The 18,206-nt window shown below is 32.0% G+C and overlaps 1 protein-coding gene and 1 long non-coding RNA gene across 2 annotated transcripts in view; one reads left to right on the top strand and one right to left on the bottom strand.

Annotated features, from left to right (window-relative positions):
• The window catches only part of LOC149485009 (terminal nucleotidyltransferase 5C), a 192,987-nt gene that overhangs the window by 100,519 nt on the left and 74,262 nt on the right, over positions 1–18,206 (bottom strand). The gene's annotated exons all lie outside the window — the stretch shown is intronic.
• LOC149485010 (uncharacterized) lies at positions 1,015–2,814 on the top strand. Its single transcript, XR_016316131.1, has 2 exons — positions 1,015–1,139; positions 2,754–2,814. It is a non-coding gene; the product is annotated as an uncharacterized LOC149485010 (long non-coding RNA).

Genomic DNA, 18,206 nt, shown 5'->3' with positions numbered 1-18,206 from the left:
AGAAAATAACCGGAAAATGCCTGGGAAATGCTCGGAAAAGTCTGGAAAATATCCGGAAAATGCGTGGATATTTCCGGAAAAACCGTGGAAAATGCGTGGAAAATGCCTGGAAAATGCGTGAAAATGTCCGGAAAATGCGTGAAAATGTCCGGAAAATGCGTGAAAATGTCCGGAAAATACCCAGAAAATGCGTGGAAACTTCCGGAAAAACCGTGGAAATCCCTGGAAAATATCCGGAAAATGTCCAAATATCCGGAAAATGCGTGGAAATTTCCGGAAAAACCGTGGAAAATGCCTGGAAAATGCGTGAAAATGTCCGGAAAATATCCGGAAAATGCGTGAAAATGTCCGGAAAATGCGTGAAAATATCCGGAAAATGCGTGGAAACTTCCGGAAAAACCGTGGAATATCCCTGGAAAATATCCGGAAAATGTCTGGGAAATGCGTGGAAAATGCCTGGAAAATCTCCGGAAAATGCCAGGGAAATGTCCGGAAAATGCGTGGAAATGTCCGGAAAAGGCGGGAAAATGCCTGGAAAATCCCTGGAATATGCCCGGAAAATATCTGGAAAATATCCGGAAAATGCGTCAAAATGTCCGAAAAAAGCGTGGGAAAATGCCCGGAAAATGCTCGGAAAATCCCCGGAAAATTTCCGGAAAATGCGTGAAAATGTCCGGAAAGAGCGTAGAAAATGCCACTTCAAATTTGCGAAGTAATTAAAGCAGAAAACCAAAAAAGAAAAAGAAAGCTAAAATCTTTCATATTAAATGTATATATGGGATATTCATATTTCATACAATTAATGTATGGGAGGGTTTAAAGATAATTTTTTTGATATTTCTCGATTTATTTTTAAAAATTTATTACGGCCATTTTACTCATTAGGTTAAGTACTTTCGATATCAGTTAAAAAAATATACCTAACTGTTTTAATTGATATATCTAATTTCACTTGGATTTCAGCGAGCTAACTGCAACCACTTTCTACGCATTTTTATATCTTTTGGAGCACATATGAATAGTTTGTCAGGGGTTTTAATAGTTGTATTTCTGCATCCAGGAACTACACACCACCTATAAGAACTCATTTTCTGGTTTTTAAACAGATTAACTTAATTATACTATAATTAAAACAATAAGTACTAGGAGCAAGTTGATGTTTACGCCGCTGCAGCTGTGACGTCACCATGGTCGCGAGACGCCATATATTCTTCAAAATTGTGTTTTGGCGGCATATTTGAATATCATGTTTTTATTTTCCATTTTCTCAATGAATAACTACAAAAAATTAAGAAACATGTGTTTTGTGTGCTCTATAAACGTATCTTAATAATTTGAGACAGTTTTCAAAACCTTGTCAAATAGCCTATTATAAGCTGCCTTGTTGTTGTGGTGGTGAGACGAAAATTCGCGGCATATTGTTTTTTTTTTGGACTTATATGCGGCCTGTTATAGAATGATACCAAAAAGTTTATTTATGTATGAGTGACGCGTTACTGTTTTTTTATATTATAAGCTGCCTATTATAGATTGGTACCAAAAAGTCTACATATATTATGTTATATGTAACGTATGAGTGTTGCGAAATCGCGGACTTACCTATAATTTACTCTTCGTTTGGTTTATATAGTACCTACTTTTTAGACCCTTTCTAAGTAGTAGAGGCATATCACATTCCATCCTTATCCTTATAGAAAAAAAAATGTCCTCATAGAAACAATACACATACAGAGACATTGAATAAATTTAGTGATGAAAACTACATACAATACAGAGGCGTATTATAAATGCCAGCGGCCCAATTCTACCGCTGATTATATTCAAAAGTTAAACCGCCAAACGCATGCAAAATGCACAATAAATCTTACTATTTACATACTATCACGGCACGCTGCACAGTTTCGACAACAAATTATTATAAAATTAACAGCGTTGCACAAACATTTACGCAATAGAGAATGTATGGACAGACGTCGATTCTACTGGGCAAACTTAACTTACATATTTACTGCACATTGTTGCTATGTATATAATAGCGTATGTTGCGACAGTCTTCGTTAAAAATAATTGTTTTGTGTACACGTTAATTAGAAGCTAATTTAATTTTGAAAATTTTCCTCTAACGGCTGCATTTTCCATTAAAATTTATCATGGAAAATTTATCGTTGTTGGCGCAAAAATATAGAAATAAATACGGAAGAAATACAGAAATAAATATTGTTTATTTTGGAATATACGTTTCGTTTTAATACACAGAATTTTAAACCGTATAAACAAGTTATCTCTGTAGGTATAATGTCAATTAAAATAATCACCTATAAAATAATAAATAATTCTAAATTGAAATCATAAAAAATTATTTATATATGTAATAGTTACACTGACATAAAGACACATTGCGTACATTTTTATCAGTAATGCTCTTTGTTTTCGCATGAAATTATTCAATTTCCGTTCAAACGAAATTGAACAGTGGGTGTTAAAGTTAACAGTTTGGTTAAATAGTGATAAGATTAGGTAATATGCAATTATAGGTTCATTGACTTCGCATACATTATTGCTAAGTGGTTTTATATGCTTACAAGACACTATTTTTAAACCTCGTTGTAAAGGAAAAAGGCACATCGTCTATGAAGCTATTGAAATATTTTTGAATGAAATATAATTTTGAGAAATTCGTCGAGTTTAGTATGGTTAGTAAAAAGATTGTTTAAAATTATTGGTATTTATTAAAAGATGTAAAAATCCATCAGTCCCCGGAATCACAGACACAATAGATAATCTATTGTGTCGCGCCCCGATCGGGGCGCTCGGTGGTCAATGGGTTAAGTGAAAAGGCGGGCGCCACAGTATTCCCCGCACAGCCTCCTAACGGAGACGTGAGATAATCCCGAGTCGTAAGTGAATTGGATATAAAAATATGTCTTGATAGGGTTGTAGAAGGAAATTTTATTTTAATATGGCCAAATTTAAAACAGGTTCTGATTGATCACACTTTCGGAGTATAGCTGGACGGATTTACGAAATTCGGTGCATAAACACTTTGTATTCTCATGATATTTTCATACTTACATAAAGCATTTATTAATATAAATTTTTGAAAAATAAGGTCATAAAGAAGTTTCACTTCTTACGTGAGTACACGCACACATTTTTTTGTAAGAATGTTTCTTGTTTTGTTTGCTTTGTTTAATTTTATTGGGGAATATGTTTATTGTTCTAGATTTAAGCTTTCTAAGGTCTAGGTAAACTGTTCGATCGACACCCTCATAATTTTTTTAGATATTCGTAGATCATTTAAAATATTCATTCATTTATCATACGTAAATAGAAGCATCGAAAATGTAGCTATAATATTAGCATAATAACAAATGTATGTTCAATTAAATCCCTTTTTACTCACTTTAATAGCCTCATCAGCTGACAATGCTAATTGAGATGGTATTTGAACGAAATAATTGTGCAACAATCACCGTGTTATAATTGCTGTACTTTTATTATTCAGACTTCCACGTTTTAAATAGCTTTTAATACGGTTTTAAGTGGAAAATAGCTTTGAATGTATGATTAATTGATGATTCTATACATAAGATGAATATCGCTCTAGATTATACGATTTTTTTACTCTTATTTTGATCAACTTGTATTCTTACGTCTAATTGTTCTGAGTAATCTGTAAAAATCTTTAAATTAGCGTAATATTTCATAAGAATCAGATTATCGTAAGCAATCTCGAAATTAAACATCGGGTTAAATAATGATTACAGTTTGAAATTAATTGAAGCCTTTTTTCCATTTTATTTGTACTTATTTTATTTTTATTATGTTAGTTCACCTTAGGTATAAAACTTTTGAATTTGACATATTCCTAAATATGTATTAATATTATTCCTATCGTTTCCTCTTTTTAATTTTATTTAACATACAAATAAGTAAGTAAATAAATATTTATTAAAGCGAATCTCTCAACCCAATTCACCCAAATATAGTACGACTCTTACCAAATGGAATCTAATTTAGCGTAATCAGAAAACCGACTTGAATAATGTGTGATGTCATATCTTCGTAAAGTTTAAAGGAACCTACTGACAGAGCTGACTGACATAATTCAGTCAGCTCTTGGGACCGATGAATTTTGACTTTGGAAGAAAATACGAAATAATCTTGACACTTTTTGTGTCCTTATTGTTTTATCACTCTTTTAACTGTAAAAAAGGACCGTTGGTATTATTTAGGACCTAATAAATTATTAAGTGGCCTTATCATTTTGGAGGATATATTTATTAATGTTTTATTTGAAAATGTTCCCATTCTTATACAACTACAACGTATAAAACATAACATATCAATTTACTCGCACATTAGGCAGGGGATATTTCCCGATATCGCTAGCTCATCATTTAGCAACCTGCTAGGTTTTTCAAATCAATTGCACCTGTATAGTGATGTGTGATATCAATGTTTTGCTTCCTATTTCATTCGCATTTCTCGAATTCCATTCGTAACGTTACATTAATTTGTATTGCCATGCTGATAGTAAATAGCTCTAAACATTACGCTAATTTTACAACATTAAAGGCATGAGTTAAAAAGCTGTTAAATTTGTAAATTGTAATATAATTCATGTAGGCACCTACCCAATGGGCCTAGTAAAAAATGAGAACGGCTAAAACTTAACACACCACACTTTTACAAAATTACCTACCAGGTAAAATGTAAGTACAACTTTGTATAAAAATCTGTATTATTATAAGTAAACTATTAAGTATTATTTAATATTTCCTCTTCTCATGCACAACTTAACCGAAACAAATACCAAGTTATCGATAGAAAACTATCGATAAACAAATACATCCCTATTCACTACAGGCGGCTAAATAACTGCCCGCATCCGGTCACCGACCCCACCCTCACAGCGCCATAAATGAGCAATCTCACCGAAGCTCAGAATACGGGAAAATTCCTCAATTATAGCGAAAACGATCGCTATAACTAACTTCTGGGCGTTTAGAAATGCCACTGAAATGTTGATACAGTCATCAATAGTGTACGATAAAAGGATTTGCTTTTAGGTGTTTATGATTATTTATGAAAAATAGAAGTAGGTATACCATACTAGCTTACCGCCCGCGGCTTCGCCCGCTTTGTCTAAAACCTAATAAATTATATACTAAAACCTTCCTCTTGAATCACTCGTTCTATTAAAAAAAACCGCATCAAAATCCGTTGCGTAGTTTTAAAGATTTAAGCATACATAGAGACATAGGACAGAGAAAGCGACTTTGTTTGATACTATGTAGTGATTATGTAGCTTGATTTTGTGGTACTGCTTCTGTTTTGAAAGATATTTTGATATTTCATATAAAAATTTTCTTATTAAATCATGGAACGTTTTAGAAACTTGGCCAAGAAATTAGAAATCGTATAACAATAGGATACCACCGTTTTGGAAAGCAGTTTTTTTGAACTGTCTATATTATTACTAGTTAAGTATTATGCTTATATGTATGTTTCATAAAACAAATTTAAGGTACCGCGATACAACCTGTTAACCCGGCTTTGTGTTATCTTATATATAAAATTCTCGTGTCACAATGTTAGTCTGCATACTCCTCCGAAACGGGTGGACCGATTCTCATGAAATTTTCTGTGCATATCGGGTAAGTCTGAGAATCGGCCAACATCTATTTTTCATATGTACCACGGGCGAAGCCGGGGCGGACCGCTAGTGTTTACCTAAAGATTTACGCTAGCAACGATAATCAAAATTTTTGCATACACGATAGCACAAAAAATAGGTTCTTAATTTATACCGTTTTTTAGGAATTATAATTTGTATTCGCTTCACGTGTACCCCGATTGTATGAAATGCGGGTAATTATATGCAGACATACGTCGATTCGTTATTTATTGTATGCGGTGTGGTCTTTGGCAAACATCCCACTATTGAGAGTATCGATACAAATACTTCCATTATTTTATAATGACACTATGAATGATTATTTATTATGCTTTGGTAACACGAATGTTAAAATATGTGTTAATAGTGCATGTGTGGTAGATTATAGACTTCTTTATTAACTTTTTTTTTCTAGAAATAACTTATGGTGCTGGGTTATATGCCTTGATTTTTATAGTTAATTTAATATTTAAAAGACGTATTAAAACTTATGAGAAAATTGTTTTTTGAACACAGAGAGAAGAGTAAAAATAATTTGGAAAATCCAAAAGTGCACGCCTCATAATTTTTTTTTAATAAATATTTATTAATTATTATTTTTGTTTATTTAATAACAATTAAACCACATCGAATCAGACCCTGAAAAATGAAAGGGTTCTATTCCTGAGCATACTCAAGCGTAAGAGAAAAAAAAAGACTCGATTAGTAAAGTATTTCGGTCGCTATCGTGTTAACAAGAAAAAGGATCCGCACATACAGACACACGGACGTCCAAGACAGAACTTTTTTAAACTGTTTTTTAACTAGTTTTAATAACAAAAATGACATCAAAAATATCATGAACGTTAAAAATAGTGTTTTTTCTTAATATGTGTGTGTATGTATTATCTTACAAGTGCAATGTATGATACATAAAGACATTTTAAGTTTGAAAAATCAGATGTTTTGCGCGAAGTGACAGTAGTACCCACCTCAACGCTTCGCTTATGAGGCGTGCAATATAAACGATTTTCTACGTAGGAAATTTCAAAACCAATAATGTATTTTTAACATTGATTGCAGTGGGCGAGTAATCGAATTAACTTACAATTATTTCACCTTTGTTCTGACCATTGTAGATAAAAATAGCTTTACCTGTAACAAAAATGGAAAAAATTAGATTAGATTTAGATGAATTTCTTGTATTACTTAATCTTATAAATATCAACTTATTTTAGTTTTATGAGTAAATATTAAGGCTTGTTTAAATCAACGAAGAAAACAAAAGTTTTAGCAATAGGCTTAACTACCTATATATTTATTTTTTCTTTCTGATTTTCACATATAATATAGTACCGTGGTATACAAGACAAAACTCGGCGCAAATTTAATGATTTATAGTCCTCGAGAGATTCTCTTTGAAGGCTTTTGCCATGTTTACCTTAAAATAAAATCTAAGAACACAACTGTGGGTAATATTTACATTAAAATTATAGATGACAAATAATAAATAAAAACAAAATAAATTTAGTTGAAATATCATCAAGTTTCTCTGTTTCTGTTGCCATGTTTAATTGTTTTTGAACGCTAATAAAACGCTATTGTATTTATCGTTAACAGTCTTTTAGCCGTGCAAATACAGCTAGTTTCTGAAAAAATATTTTAAGGTTGCATCGTGTAAATTGAGCTGCTATAAAAGCTTGAATAATCCTATTATTGTGAATAAACACTAAACTTTTTGAGGCATGGTTTTACACGAAAAAAAAATAGATCATCGGGATTTTGCTACATACATAAATATATTTTTATTTTTTTCTATTTTTGAGTGGACATACGAGCTTTTGGATTTCCTGGTGGTAAGCGAATGCACTGCCCATAGGCATCTGTAGAGGCCTCTGAAGATGCGTTGCCAACATAATAATATGTAGTTTAAAATAAAACCTTTTCCCAAGGTAAGGAAAAGGCTCGTGTACGAGCAAAACCATAACCTGAAGCTAGTCAATATAAAATATATTAATGTCACATTTACATTATTCACTCTCGGTTTCATGACATAATTTAAATTGGTGGTGAACCAAGCGCTTGTCACTTCCCTCGTAAATACGTAATTAGTGCTCATGTAAAGAGGCTTCGTCATACCGTTGTATTTCTTGGAATTGATCTAACTTCACTATGTTAACGTTAATAATTTGCTTTATGAATAGGGTACTTTGTGAGGCTTTAATAGTGCTTTATATTTATCAGAAATGATCAATATCATCTTCAGGACGTGAACTCCTTATAAGGCACCAATTTATTTATAACGCTACTGTATTTCAGTACAAAATAAGTAAGATATTTAATACTATTGGTATCTTCTTTATAACTGTAATGTATAATATGTACTTGATTGTAAGTATGAAAAATAATTCTGTAATTTTTCATACTTTTTCAATGTCTCTTTATTTTTATTACGTTCAATATTATTTACATATAGCACTTAACCCACTGAAAGTACATTATATACTTATACTAGCGACCCGCCCCGGCTTCGCACGGGTGCAATGCTGATACTAAATACACTACAGAAAAACTGTGAAATAAAATAGATAGCCGGGCGGCCGGCCGGTACAGCCGCAAACGCTACGTCCCGCAATTTTTAAATCTGTAATATCTTCGAAAATATTCACTTAAATCATACGGTGTAAAGGGCCATATAGATCTATATTAAATGAACAATGTACCTATTCAAGGTATTTAATTGGTTAAGGATTAATGCTGTATTGGTTAAAATCGCATCGAAAATTAGCCATTATTTGTCGTAAAAAGTAAATGACAAAAAAAACTTATTGTGGGTTATCCATAAGAGATAGACACATACCATCGCGGACTTTTCTGTAGACCTTTTCAATGTGTATAATACTTAGTACATTATTTTGATAAAACTCGTAGGGTTCAGCCTGCGTTTGCAATGTAAGCGGAAAAAATGTAATTTTTTACGACATCACATTAGAAACCTCAAAAATAACAGTACTTCTCCACTATTTAATGGATGTTATTATACATATAAACCTTCCTCTTGAATCACTCTATCTATTAAAAAAAACCGCATCAAAATCCGTTGCGTAGTTTCAAAGATTTAAGCGTACACAGGGACATAGGGACATAGGGACAGGGAAAGCGACTTTGTTTTATACTATGTAGTGAAGTATCTCATCATACTTGAAGCTTGTGTCAATCAGAGGACGTGCGTGTCGGACACGTGACGTCATGACACTCGACATTACGTGACGTTTTTTACAATCAACATACAAATAAGCTAAAAATACCTACTTTTTATATTCTTGTAGGTTGTTTTACAATATTTAGAGTAAAAAAATATGTTTAAAAACCTACTGCATTCCATGTGGGCTATGAATATATGTCTCGTAAATATAATATTGTAAGTACATATTTTTCAGTTACGATACCAAGAAGCATCTTGAAGACAGTGTTTAAATAATATTCATTATATTTCGTAGAACCAAATGTAAATAAACAACAATATTGATTAACATATTTATAACATACCTACTTCAATTTCTAATCCAAGTTCTGAGAAATTTCCCGAAGAATAAGAAAATTTAGGAACGAATCTTTTAGAAAATTCAAAGAAAATCGTCCATTTTTCTATATAGGCTTCAGATACCTACATGTTAAATAAGGCTTGTTATCAACCATAACAATATTAAAAACCATAACTTGCTATAACGACAACTTTGTTTATAAGGAAAGATGCCACTTACGGAGCTGAAGTTAAAAATATAATTTTTTTGAACGGCAACTTGGAAATACATAGTATAATTTATTACAAGAGATACGAACATATTATTATAATGTCATTTTTTTTGTAGCAGTATTTTTTCTGCAATTATTTGGCAACTGATAGATGGTATCGATGATAATTATAATTGTCCCTATTAAATTATTTTCTAATTTATTACTGATAAATTAAAATTAAAATAAAAATAGAAAAGATTGTCCCAGTGCTGAAATCTGAGCTTTATGGTCACTGTTGAAAGAATGGTTATGGTTGTCACCAAGCGATGTAGTTTGTGTAACTACCGTATTTCTAGATAATTTAACTGCAGCCTAAATAAATAAATTATAAGTTAGGTCATATATATTTTCACATACATTGCTTGATTAGGTATTAAATTAATACCTATATTCGTGCCCAAATTTAGCCTCCAAAAGTTGCTAAATGGCCCGATTAGTTTTAGTGTTTTGACACTAGCCTCGTCACGGTGACCGCAGGGAACAATGAATTGCTAAAATCGCTTTATTATGCATTCGTTTCGTCGCTTTTCACTTTTAAAAGATTTCGCAAAACCTCACTATATTCACGAAATTCGATTCCAAAATTTCCTATACGCTATTTCGATATTATATTATTTCAAGCATATCAAGGTATAATGAATAGTAATCAAAAACCGTAATTGTTTAATACGAGCGTAACTGGTTCGCAAAGATTTCTCTCAGGTTGAACGATAAATAATATTGTCTGGGAAACTGTTACAATCAAACGAAATAATGTTTAAAAATAATTTGGAAAATCCAAAAGTGCACGCCTCATAATTTTTTTTTAATAAATATTTATTAATTATTATTTTTGTTTATTTAATAACAATTACCTAAACCACATCGAATCAGACCCTGAAAAATGAAAGGGTTCTATTCCTGAGCATACTCAAGCGTAAGAGAAAAAAAAAGACTCGATTAGTAAAGTATTTCGGTCGCTATCGTGTTAACAAGAAAAAGGATCCGCACATACAGACACACGGACGTCCAAGACAGAACTTTTTTAAACTGTTTTTTAACTAGTTTAAATAACAAAAATGACATCAAAAATATCATGAACGTTAAAAATAGTGTTTTTTCTTAATATGTGTGTGTATGTATTATCTTACAAGTGCAATGTATGATACATAAAGACATTTTAAGTTTGAAAAATCAGATGTTTTGCGCGAAGTGACAGTAGTACCCACCTCAACGCTTCGCTTATGAGGCGTGCAATAGGCCATTTATGCCGATTTTACTTACATATAAGCACATTTAACCTACAAAATTCTACCCTTTCGACATAATATTAGTATAGATACAAGTACCAGATTGGCCTTTAATAGAAATGAACGTTTCTTGCGCATAAAGGAATATTACGCAGTATTCATAGTAATTAAGTTAATATACGATATTTATCGAATGTTCTCGATTGCTTTATACATTTCGCTTACAAATTATAACACATTGACTGACTAATTATGACGTGTCATTTGTGAGATATTTTATCGTATAATTTATGTGGTATAAAGCACTTTAATAGGCGAAGGTTTGTTAAACAAATCTGAAGTTATTAAATGTAAATTGATACTGTCTGTTATACTTGTTATTGGAGTTATTAGTGCCAACTGTATGTGCGTTTGTATGATTGACGCTAACTACAATACGGAAAATAATATAAAATAATAAAATATAAATAGAATCGTTTTTGCATTATTAATTCAGCATTAAGTCGCATTGTGTAGGTAACGGTGTGAAGTCAAATAACACTTATTTTCGGCAATTACCTTTGATTCTATCGAAATACGATTTTATAAGGCACGAACGTCACACTAAAAAACTTACATAACTACAGTTAGTCCCTATACCATGTAACCTCATGCGAACAGCTGTTCGCTCCCAGCACCGGCTTACACTAATTCGTGCCTGGAATACTCAAAACATTCATGATCTTCAAAGTTTCAGAACTTGGCATTTCTGAGAAGTTGGAGATTAGAGTTCTGGGAACTATAATTGTAACTGCGCTTGCAAGTTCTCGTTCTTATTTAGAATAAGCTACACAGAGCAGACTTGAAAATTTTTTTTTCGCGTGCTACTTGGTCTGTGTGGACGTGCCTTAACCGAGGAAAATGCCGGCTCACGCGCTTGCCACGTTCACACTTACCGAGCTGCTTCGCGCAGCAAATGCTTCGCTATGCTACTTGCTCTATGTGAACCAGTTAAATGTTCATTTGATTCGTAAGTGGGTGGGTTTTGCGGCGCATGCTTTGGCCTTACAATTTCTATTTAAGGGTAATATAATTAGTAAAAAATTGAAAGGAAGGCAGACATAAAAAGGCAAGCTTATACCTGAATGAAACCCACGTTTGCTGGGGCATTCAGGTAACTAAAGACAATCATTTAACTCAGTATTCGTATTTAATAATATTATAATTTTTATAATACATATAATATAATAAATATAATCTGTCAAATAAACGTTGTTTTATATTTTACACAGTTGGATGAATAAAATTTCACAATATCAATATCCGTAACTTAAAAGCTTCAGAATTTACAATTAAATTTTTAGTACTGTCTTTGTATTAAATTGAACTTCTCGTTAAAGATGATATTTAAAGTTATAAATACTATGTAATCATCAGAAAAATAGTTTTGTAGATCAAGCAATCCGTGTTTTAAGGGAAATTATACAAAAGACTCACTGAAAATAATAATTCTAGATATTGTTCTTGAATGAAAACTTATGCTAGAGATGTACATACTCTATGTACGATGTACGTGGGCGGCTTTATCGCTCGAGAGCAATTTCTTCCAAGCAACCCAACCAATGGTCATATTCATAATAGCTGGAGAGCCAGTGAACCCTGGAACTAACGGTCTCCCTGTAAGGCTAGAAATTTGTATACTTACGATTTATGGCATTCTAAGAGCAATAGCCATGACCTGGCAGGCGTCAGCCCTGCACGTCATCAGCCCCTTTATTTTTAAACTGTTAAAAAAATTGGTTTTCTAAACTTGTTTCTGTAAATTTGAAAATTTAATAGGACAAAGTTTATTTATTGTACATCTTAAAAAAAAATTGACAGGCGATTACAATAAGCAGAAGTATATGACAAATCAATTAGAAAACGCACAATTGATGGGGTAAAATAAACTTTATCCTGTATACTCGAAATTTTTATATGTCTTCAAATAAACGTCTCAGAGTAAGTATGTACAATGCCAGGCGGTTTTGAACAGCATAAGACCTTGACAGGCGAGGGGACAGTTGCTAAGGGCGTGCGAGTGGGAGGTTTTGCGTGAATGCATATAGTGCATTCTGTCTGTCACTCCTGTTGGTCGTAGCGTGATGATACATAGCCCATCCTATACCTTCCTCGATAAATGGGCTATCTAACAGCGAAAGAATTTTGCAAATCGGATCAGTAGTTCCCGATATTAGCGCGTTCAAACAAACAAACAAACTCTTCAGCTTTATAATATTAGTAAAGATTTATTTTATTTAAACGTACAAATTTAATATTAAATAATTTTTGTTTTGTAAGTTTTCGCTTATCTTATAAGATCTATAAATAGACCATCTAACAAATGAATGAAATAATTTTTCAAATCCGACCCGTGGTTCCTGAATCCTGATATTAGCGCGTTCAACATAGCAAACAAACAAGCAAATTCTTCAGTTTTATTATATTACCTAGTATGGCTAGTAGTGTCACTACTATAATATAGACTATGTACCTATAATAACATCACATAGCGTGGCGACGCGGCCACGATTTAAAAAAAAAAAGCTTCGTTACAACTTTTGGCCTTTATTTTTTCTTTCTAGCCCATGTCTAGCCCCCTTTCGCAACGCGCGATATGGAACATACTTGTTCCAAAAATATTACAAAATAAATATTAGGTGGTGTAGGTAGTACTTTAAGAAGACATTGATTGCTCACATATTTATTTATCATAATCATCATAATGCATTTTAAAATATTAAAAAAATGAAATAATGTATTTTATTGTGATTTTAATACATTTAAAAAGCTTTTTTGATTTGAATTATAAAACACAATAAAATACATTGCATTTACTGTATGCGTTCATGTAAAATTTATTATTTGCTCGCCGCCCTTAGCAACTGTCCCCTCGCCTGTCAAGGTCTTATGCTGTTCAAAACCGCCTGGCATTGTACATACTCACTCTGAGACGTTTATTTGAAGACATATAAAAATTTCGAGTATACAGGATAAAGTTTATTTTACCTCATCAACTGTGCGTTTTCTTATTGATCTGTCATATACTTCTGCTTATTGTAATCGCCTGTCAATTTTTTTTTAAGATGTACAATAAATAAACTTTGTCCTATCAAATTTTCAAATTTACAGAAACAAGTTTAGAAAACCAATTTTTTTAACAGTTTAAAAAATAAAGGGGCTGATGACGTGCAGGGCTGACGCCTGCCAGGTCATGGCTATTGCTCTTAGAATGCCTTAAATCGTAAGTATACAAATTTCTAGCCTTACAGGGAGACCGTTACTCCCAGGGTTCACTGGCTCTTGGACCATAAAATCCATACATTAGATATAATTTCGGCGCATACAACATATCTATTAATATATATATATCTATTAATAAACAATTTCTATTTAAGGCTAGACGCAATTGTTCGATTGAACAATTAGTTTCATATTGATGAGACTTCTGAGAATTCACATACCAATAATATTTGGTATATTATTGGTGCATATATTATAATTATGGTTATTGTTATACCTCAAAATGGAATGCAAAGAAGTTATCGATAAAATTTATATATAACTTTTATGTTAAGTAAATGTTTTCTAAAATGTAAAAATGTGTTTTTAAAAATGTCTGACTGTAAGTTTAAGGTAAATAAATTAAATTATTTGATTCAATATTTTTTTCATACAAACGTCACGAAGCTCACATTAACTACTAATTGTATTGTTACCATTTACCAAGAAGTATACAGCTGTTGACGTAATTTCATTGAATTTTTCCTTTATTTGTTGTATTTACAAAACAACCGCAAGATTTTTGTTCAAATACTGATGTGATTTGCGCAATACATTTTCGCAGTTACTATTTGAATTGTTCACATTATTATTAATATCACACAGTATCACACAATATTATTATTAACTAGCGGTCCGCCCCGGCTTCGCCCGTGGTACATATTTACGTTTTCTCTACATAAAAACCATCCTCGTACTTCAAGGAATACAATAAAAAAAGAATTATCGAAATCGGTTCAGCCGTTCTCGAGTTATGCGCTTACCAACACATTTTGCGATTCATTTTTATATATAAGAAGAAGATATATGTAGTTAAATAAAAACATGTTTAAGCTCATCAAATTATTGAATTTTCACTGATCCTTGATAAGTGTACAAAGTTTGAATTAAATCTGTTCATTTAAACTAGGTCAAAATCGATTCTAAAGGAGGCAGTTACATATTGTTTTCTTTCTTTCTTTCTTTCTTTCTTATATTAACATACAGATGAAGCTATTAAAATTGTGTTAATAGGCAAAGCACCTTTAAGTGTACTGACCATATAACCGGACCATATAATCAGGTTGACCACCTGCCCCTCTGCTTTGCCAAAACAAAACCAAAAGTGCTCGGTTTTGATTCAAGAGTCGATTTAAGAAGAGAAAATTCTATTTCACTTTGATTTTCACCAATTTATGTATAAAATTTAACAATCTCAATTAATGATTATATGTCCTGTACGTTTTGTTAACATGTAAATTTGATAAGGCAATGGTTATTTCCTAGTTGGGATTAACAACAGTATTACTTTAGGTAGATATAAAACTATCACACATTTTCCTTAATAACGGTTACACGTGCAAATCTCTGATTTCCATGAAATCTAAATACATAACGATCGACATAATGTGTGTAATGTCGTGATATACTAGTAAATTTCGTGGAACAAACACATAAATAGCTTTACTTTTGCCAGGGAAGCCATATACCAAACAATATTGACATAATATAGTATACCACAGACATAATTGGCCAACCCTGAAACCTGAGCAAAGACAATGAATTCGAATAAAATGAATAAATCTGGTTATCATTTTAATTCGTTTATTTTTTTTAATAAGTAAGTAATTACTTCTTCATTTTGTTTTTGTCATCAGGACATAATATTTAACCCTTAATTCACTACCTGAGTCCATTGGACTCACATCGAACTTTCAAACTATTATAATTTTTTCCCCTAGTGACTTATTTCCTCCACCGTCTCAGTACCTTCCTGCAGTGACGCAGGCACCATGGTAGCGAGAGGACGTGCGCCTGCGCTGCGTAATTGGTAAGTTATTACGTCGAGTGAGTCCCATGGACTCATACTAGTGAATTAAGTTATATTTTATTTATTTGTTACGATTCTTAAATGTTGCTTATTTGTCGTATTAATGATATAAAAATATGTATTTGAATTTTTGTTGTTGTTGTAGGTTTGTAAAATGGATCTAAAACAACATAAAGTTGTAAATATGAATGAAGACCAGGCAGATTATGTTTTGGAATCATGGATCACACAAATTATGAATGATGAGACTGACGAAGAACAGGTTACCTAGGACAGAAAGAAATTATTGTTATCTATGTAATTACAAAAAGAGAACAAAGACTGCACATTTATGCACTAGATATCTTAAGCCTGTATGTTTGAGTTGCTCAAAGAAGGTATGCCATCGTTGCCTGTAATCGGTGGTAATACCCCATTGCACGTTTGTTTTTTTTGTATAGAAGCGTACATTTTTGTTGTTTATTTTCGGTTTTGTATTCCTTTAGAAGTCTTATAAAAATAAAAAGAGTTATTTGTTAAAAATATTTGTTATTATTATAGGGCTTTGAAAATAACTCTGTTTTTTAAGACTGTTAGAATAAGTTTTTTTTATTTTTAAGAGTATTTCAGAAGTTTATCCAGTTTTGTTATTTTTTTGTACTTAGTGCCTTAATAAACATTTAAAAATAATAATAAAAAAAATTAATTAAAAAATGAGTTTTATTTGGAAAAACCACGCTACGAAAATATATGAGTCCAGTGGACTCATGGAAGCTGTTTATGTTAGCAAATTTCACGTAGTGAATTGAGGGTTAAAAAAGTCGGGTCAACACAAAGGGAGCTGCCTCGCGTGGTAATTGCTTAATGGCCCTTAATGATTATAAAAAGAAAGATTAAATTAAACTTAATAATAAATAAATATTATTTTATGACATATCATTCTGAATTACATACTTACCTACAAACAACACGTTTAATAACAATAAACAATTAACATTCTTATCGCAATAGTTATTGTATCAGTGTCTAAATTAGAACAATTTTGATAATGAATTGCCCAAATATATAATCTAGTAAATGTAGCTAGCCTTCGATTTCACTTCTTCCAACGTGTTAACATATTACCCACTAATTAAGTGTTAATAACGAAATGATTTGTGAGTCAACTGCGAACAGTCATAGATTATTCTAACAGATACTAAGTCAATATTTACATGAAAAACAGATTTTTAAATACCATGTATGTAGGTATGTCTTTACTTCAGCTTCACTTTAATCAGCTAACAATATCACGTCGAAAGATTATTGAAACTTTGAACTCATAGTAGGTACGATTTACTTCATGAGCTATAAATATTTCCATTTGAGTTTTCTACAATCTTTATTCAAATAGTTATTCAAATTTCATAATAAGCACTTTTTAATGTATAAAGAAACCTACCAAAATGTAAACAAAAGCTTAAAAATCATCAATTCTATATTAAAGTTAGTAAGTAATAAACGTACGTTCAAAGTTTTGCAATATAAAGAGGAAACATTGTTTTGTTTCTTTGTGATTGATGATCTCCAACAGTATTGAATTGTTAACGTATATTTCATTTAAAATGATAAATAGATTGTGGCAACATGTACCGTAATTTATAGAAATACGAAATAACGCATTGCACGTCATTTTATTTCCTTACAAATTTAAAAATTTCACCCCTTTTGGTTTTATTTTCTTCTTTATTTCTTCCTATACGATTTCATACAGAAGAAGCCTATCTGCTTCTCGAAATAATAAAGTCTATGCCAAAACCTTAACAAAATTAGTTCAGCCATTTTGCCGAAAGACGTATAAACAAACACATACTTATTTACGAGTTATTAATTTTGCAGTATCTACGTAAATGATCTTTGAAAATTGCTAACAAATAGATTTCGGAAACTTAAAACTGCAAGCGACAAATTTCGCTAACAAATTAGACGTATCCTGATTAAATAATACATGTGTAAAAACGAGGTCGTAATTTTGAATACAATTTGCATCCAATAATTTGGCTGGTATGCTAAATTTTTAATATTCATGCTTTGCATATTATGCTAACGTACCCGCTTGGCTTACTTTTTGGTATTCGTACTTCAAATGTGAAATTCCTTAATTGTTTTCATTATTTTTTACAGTATTAAATGCAAAACGCCAATAAAAATATTCAATGTTTAAAGTTCAAATCCCGAATGATCGATAGACTTTTTTGGTGTTGTCATGTCATTAACTACGTAACTAACCGTCCGATTAGGGCCCTTCTGGCCTCCTCCACTCAAGCGACAGCTCAAGCCGAGGTTCGTGGTCCCCGTCAAGGGGGGACGCCCTAGTTCATGTCGCTACCAGGGTGAACCTTCAGTTCACCCCCGCGTCCGCGTTAAAATGTAGAAGCCCTTCTGGCTAACA

The sequence above is a fragment of the Colias philodice genome, chromosome 10 (assembly GCF_061535455.1).
Source record: "Colias philodice isolate Cphi_HAF_F1 chromosome 10, ilColPhil1 Martin Lab GWU primary, whole genome shotgun sequence".
Classification (NCBI taxonomy): Eukaryota; Metazoa; Arthropoda; class Insecta; order Lepidoptera; family Pieridae; genus Colias; species Colias philodice.
The sequence above is the reverse complement of the archived record's forward strand: the minus strand, read 5'-3'. Positions and strand labels throughout refer to the sequence as shown.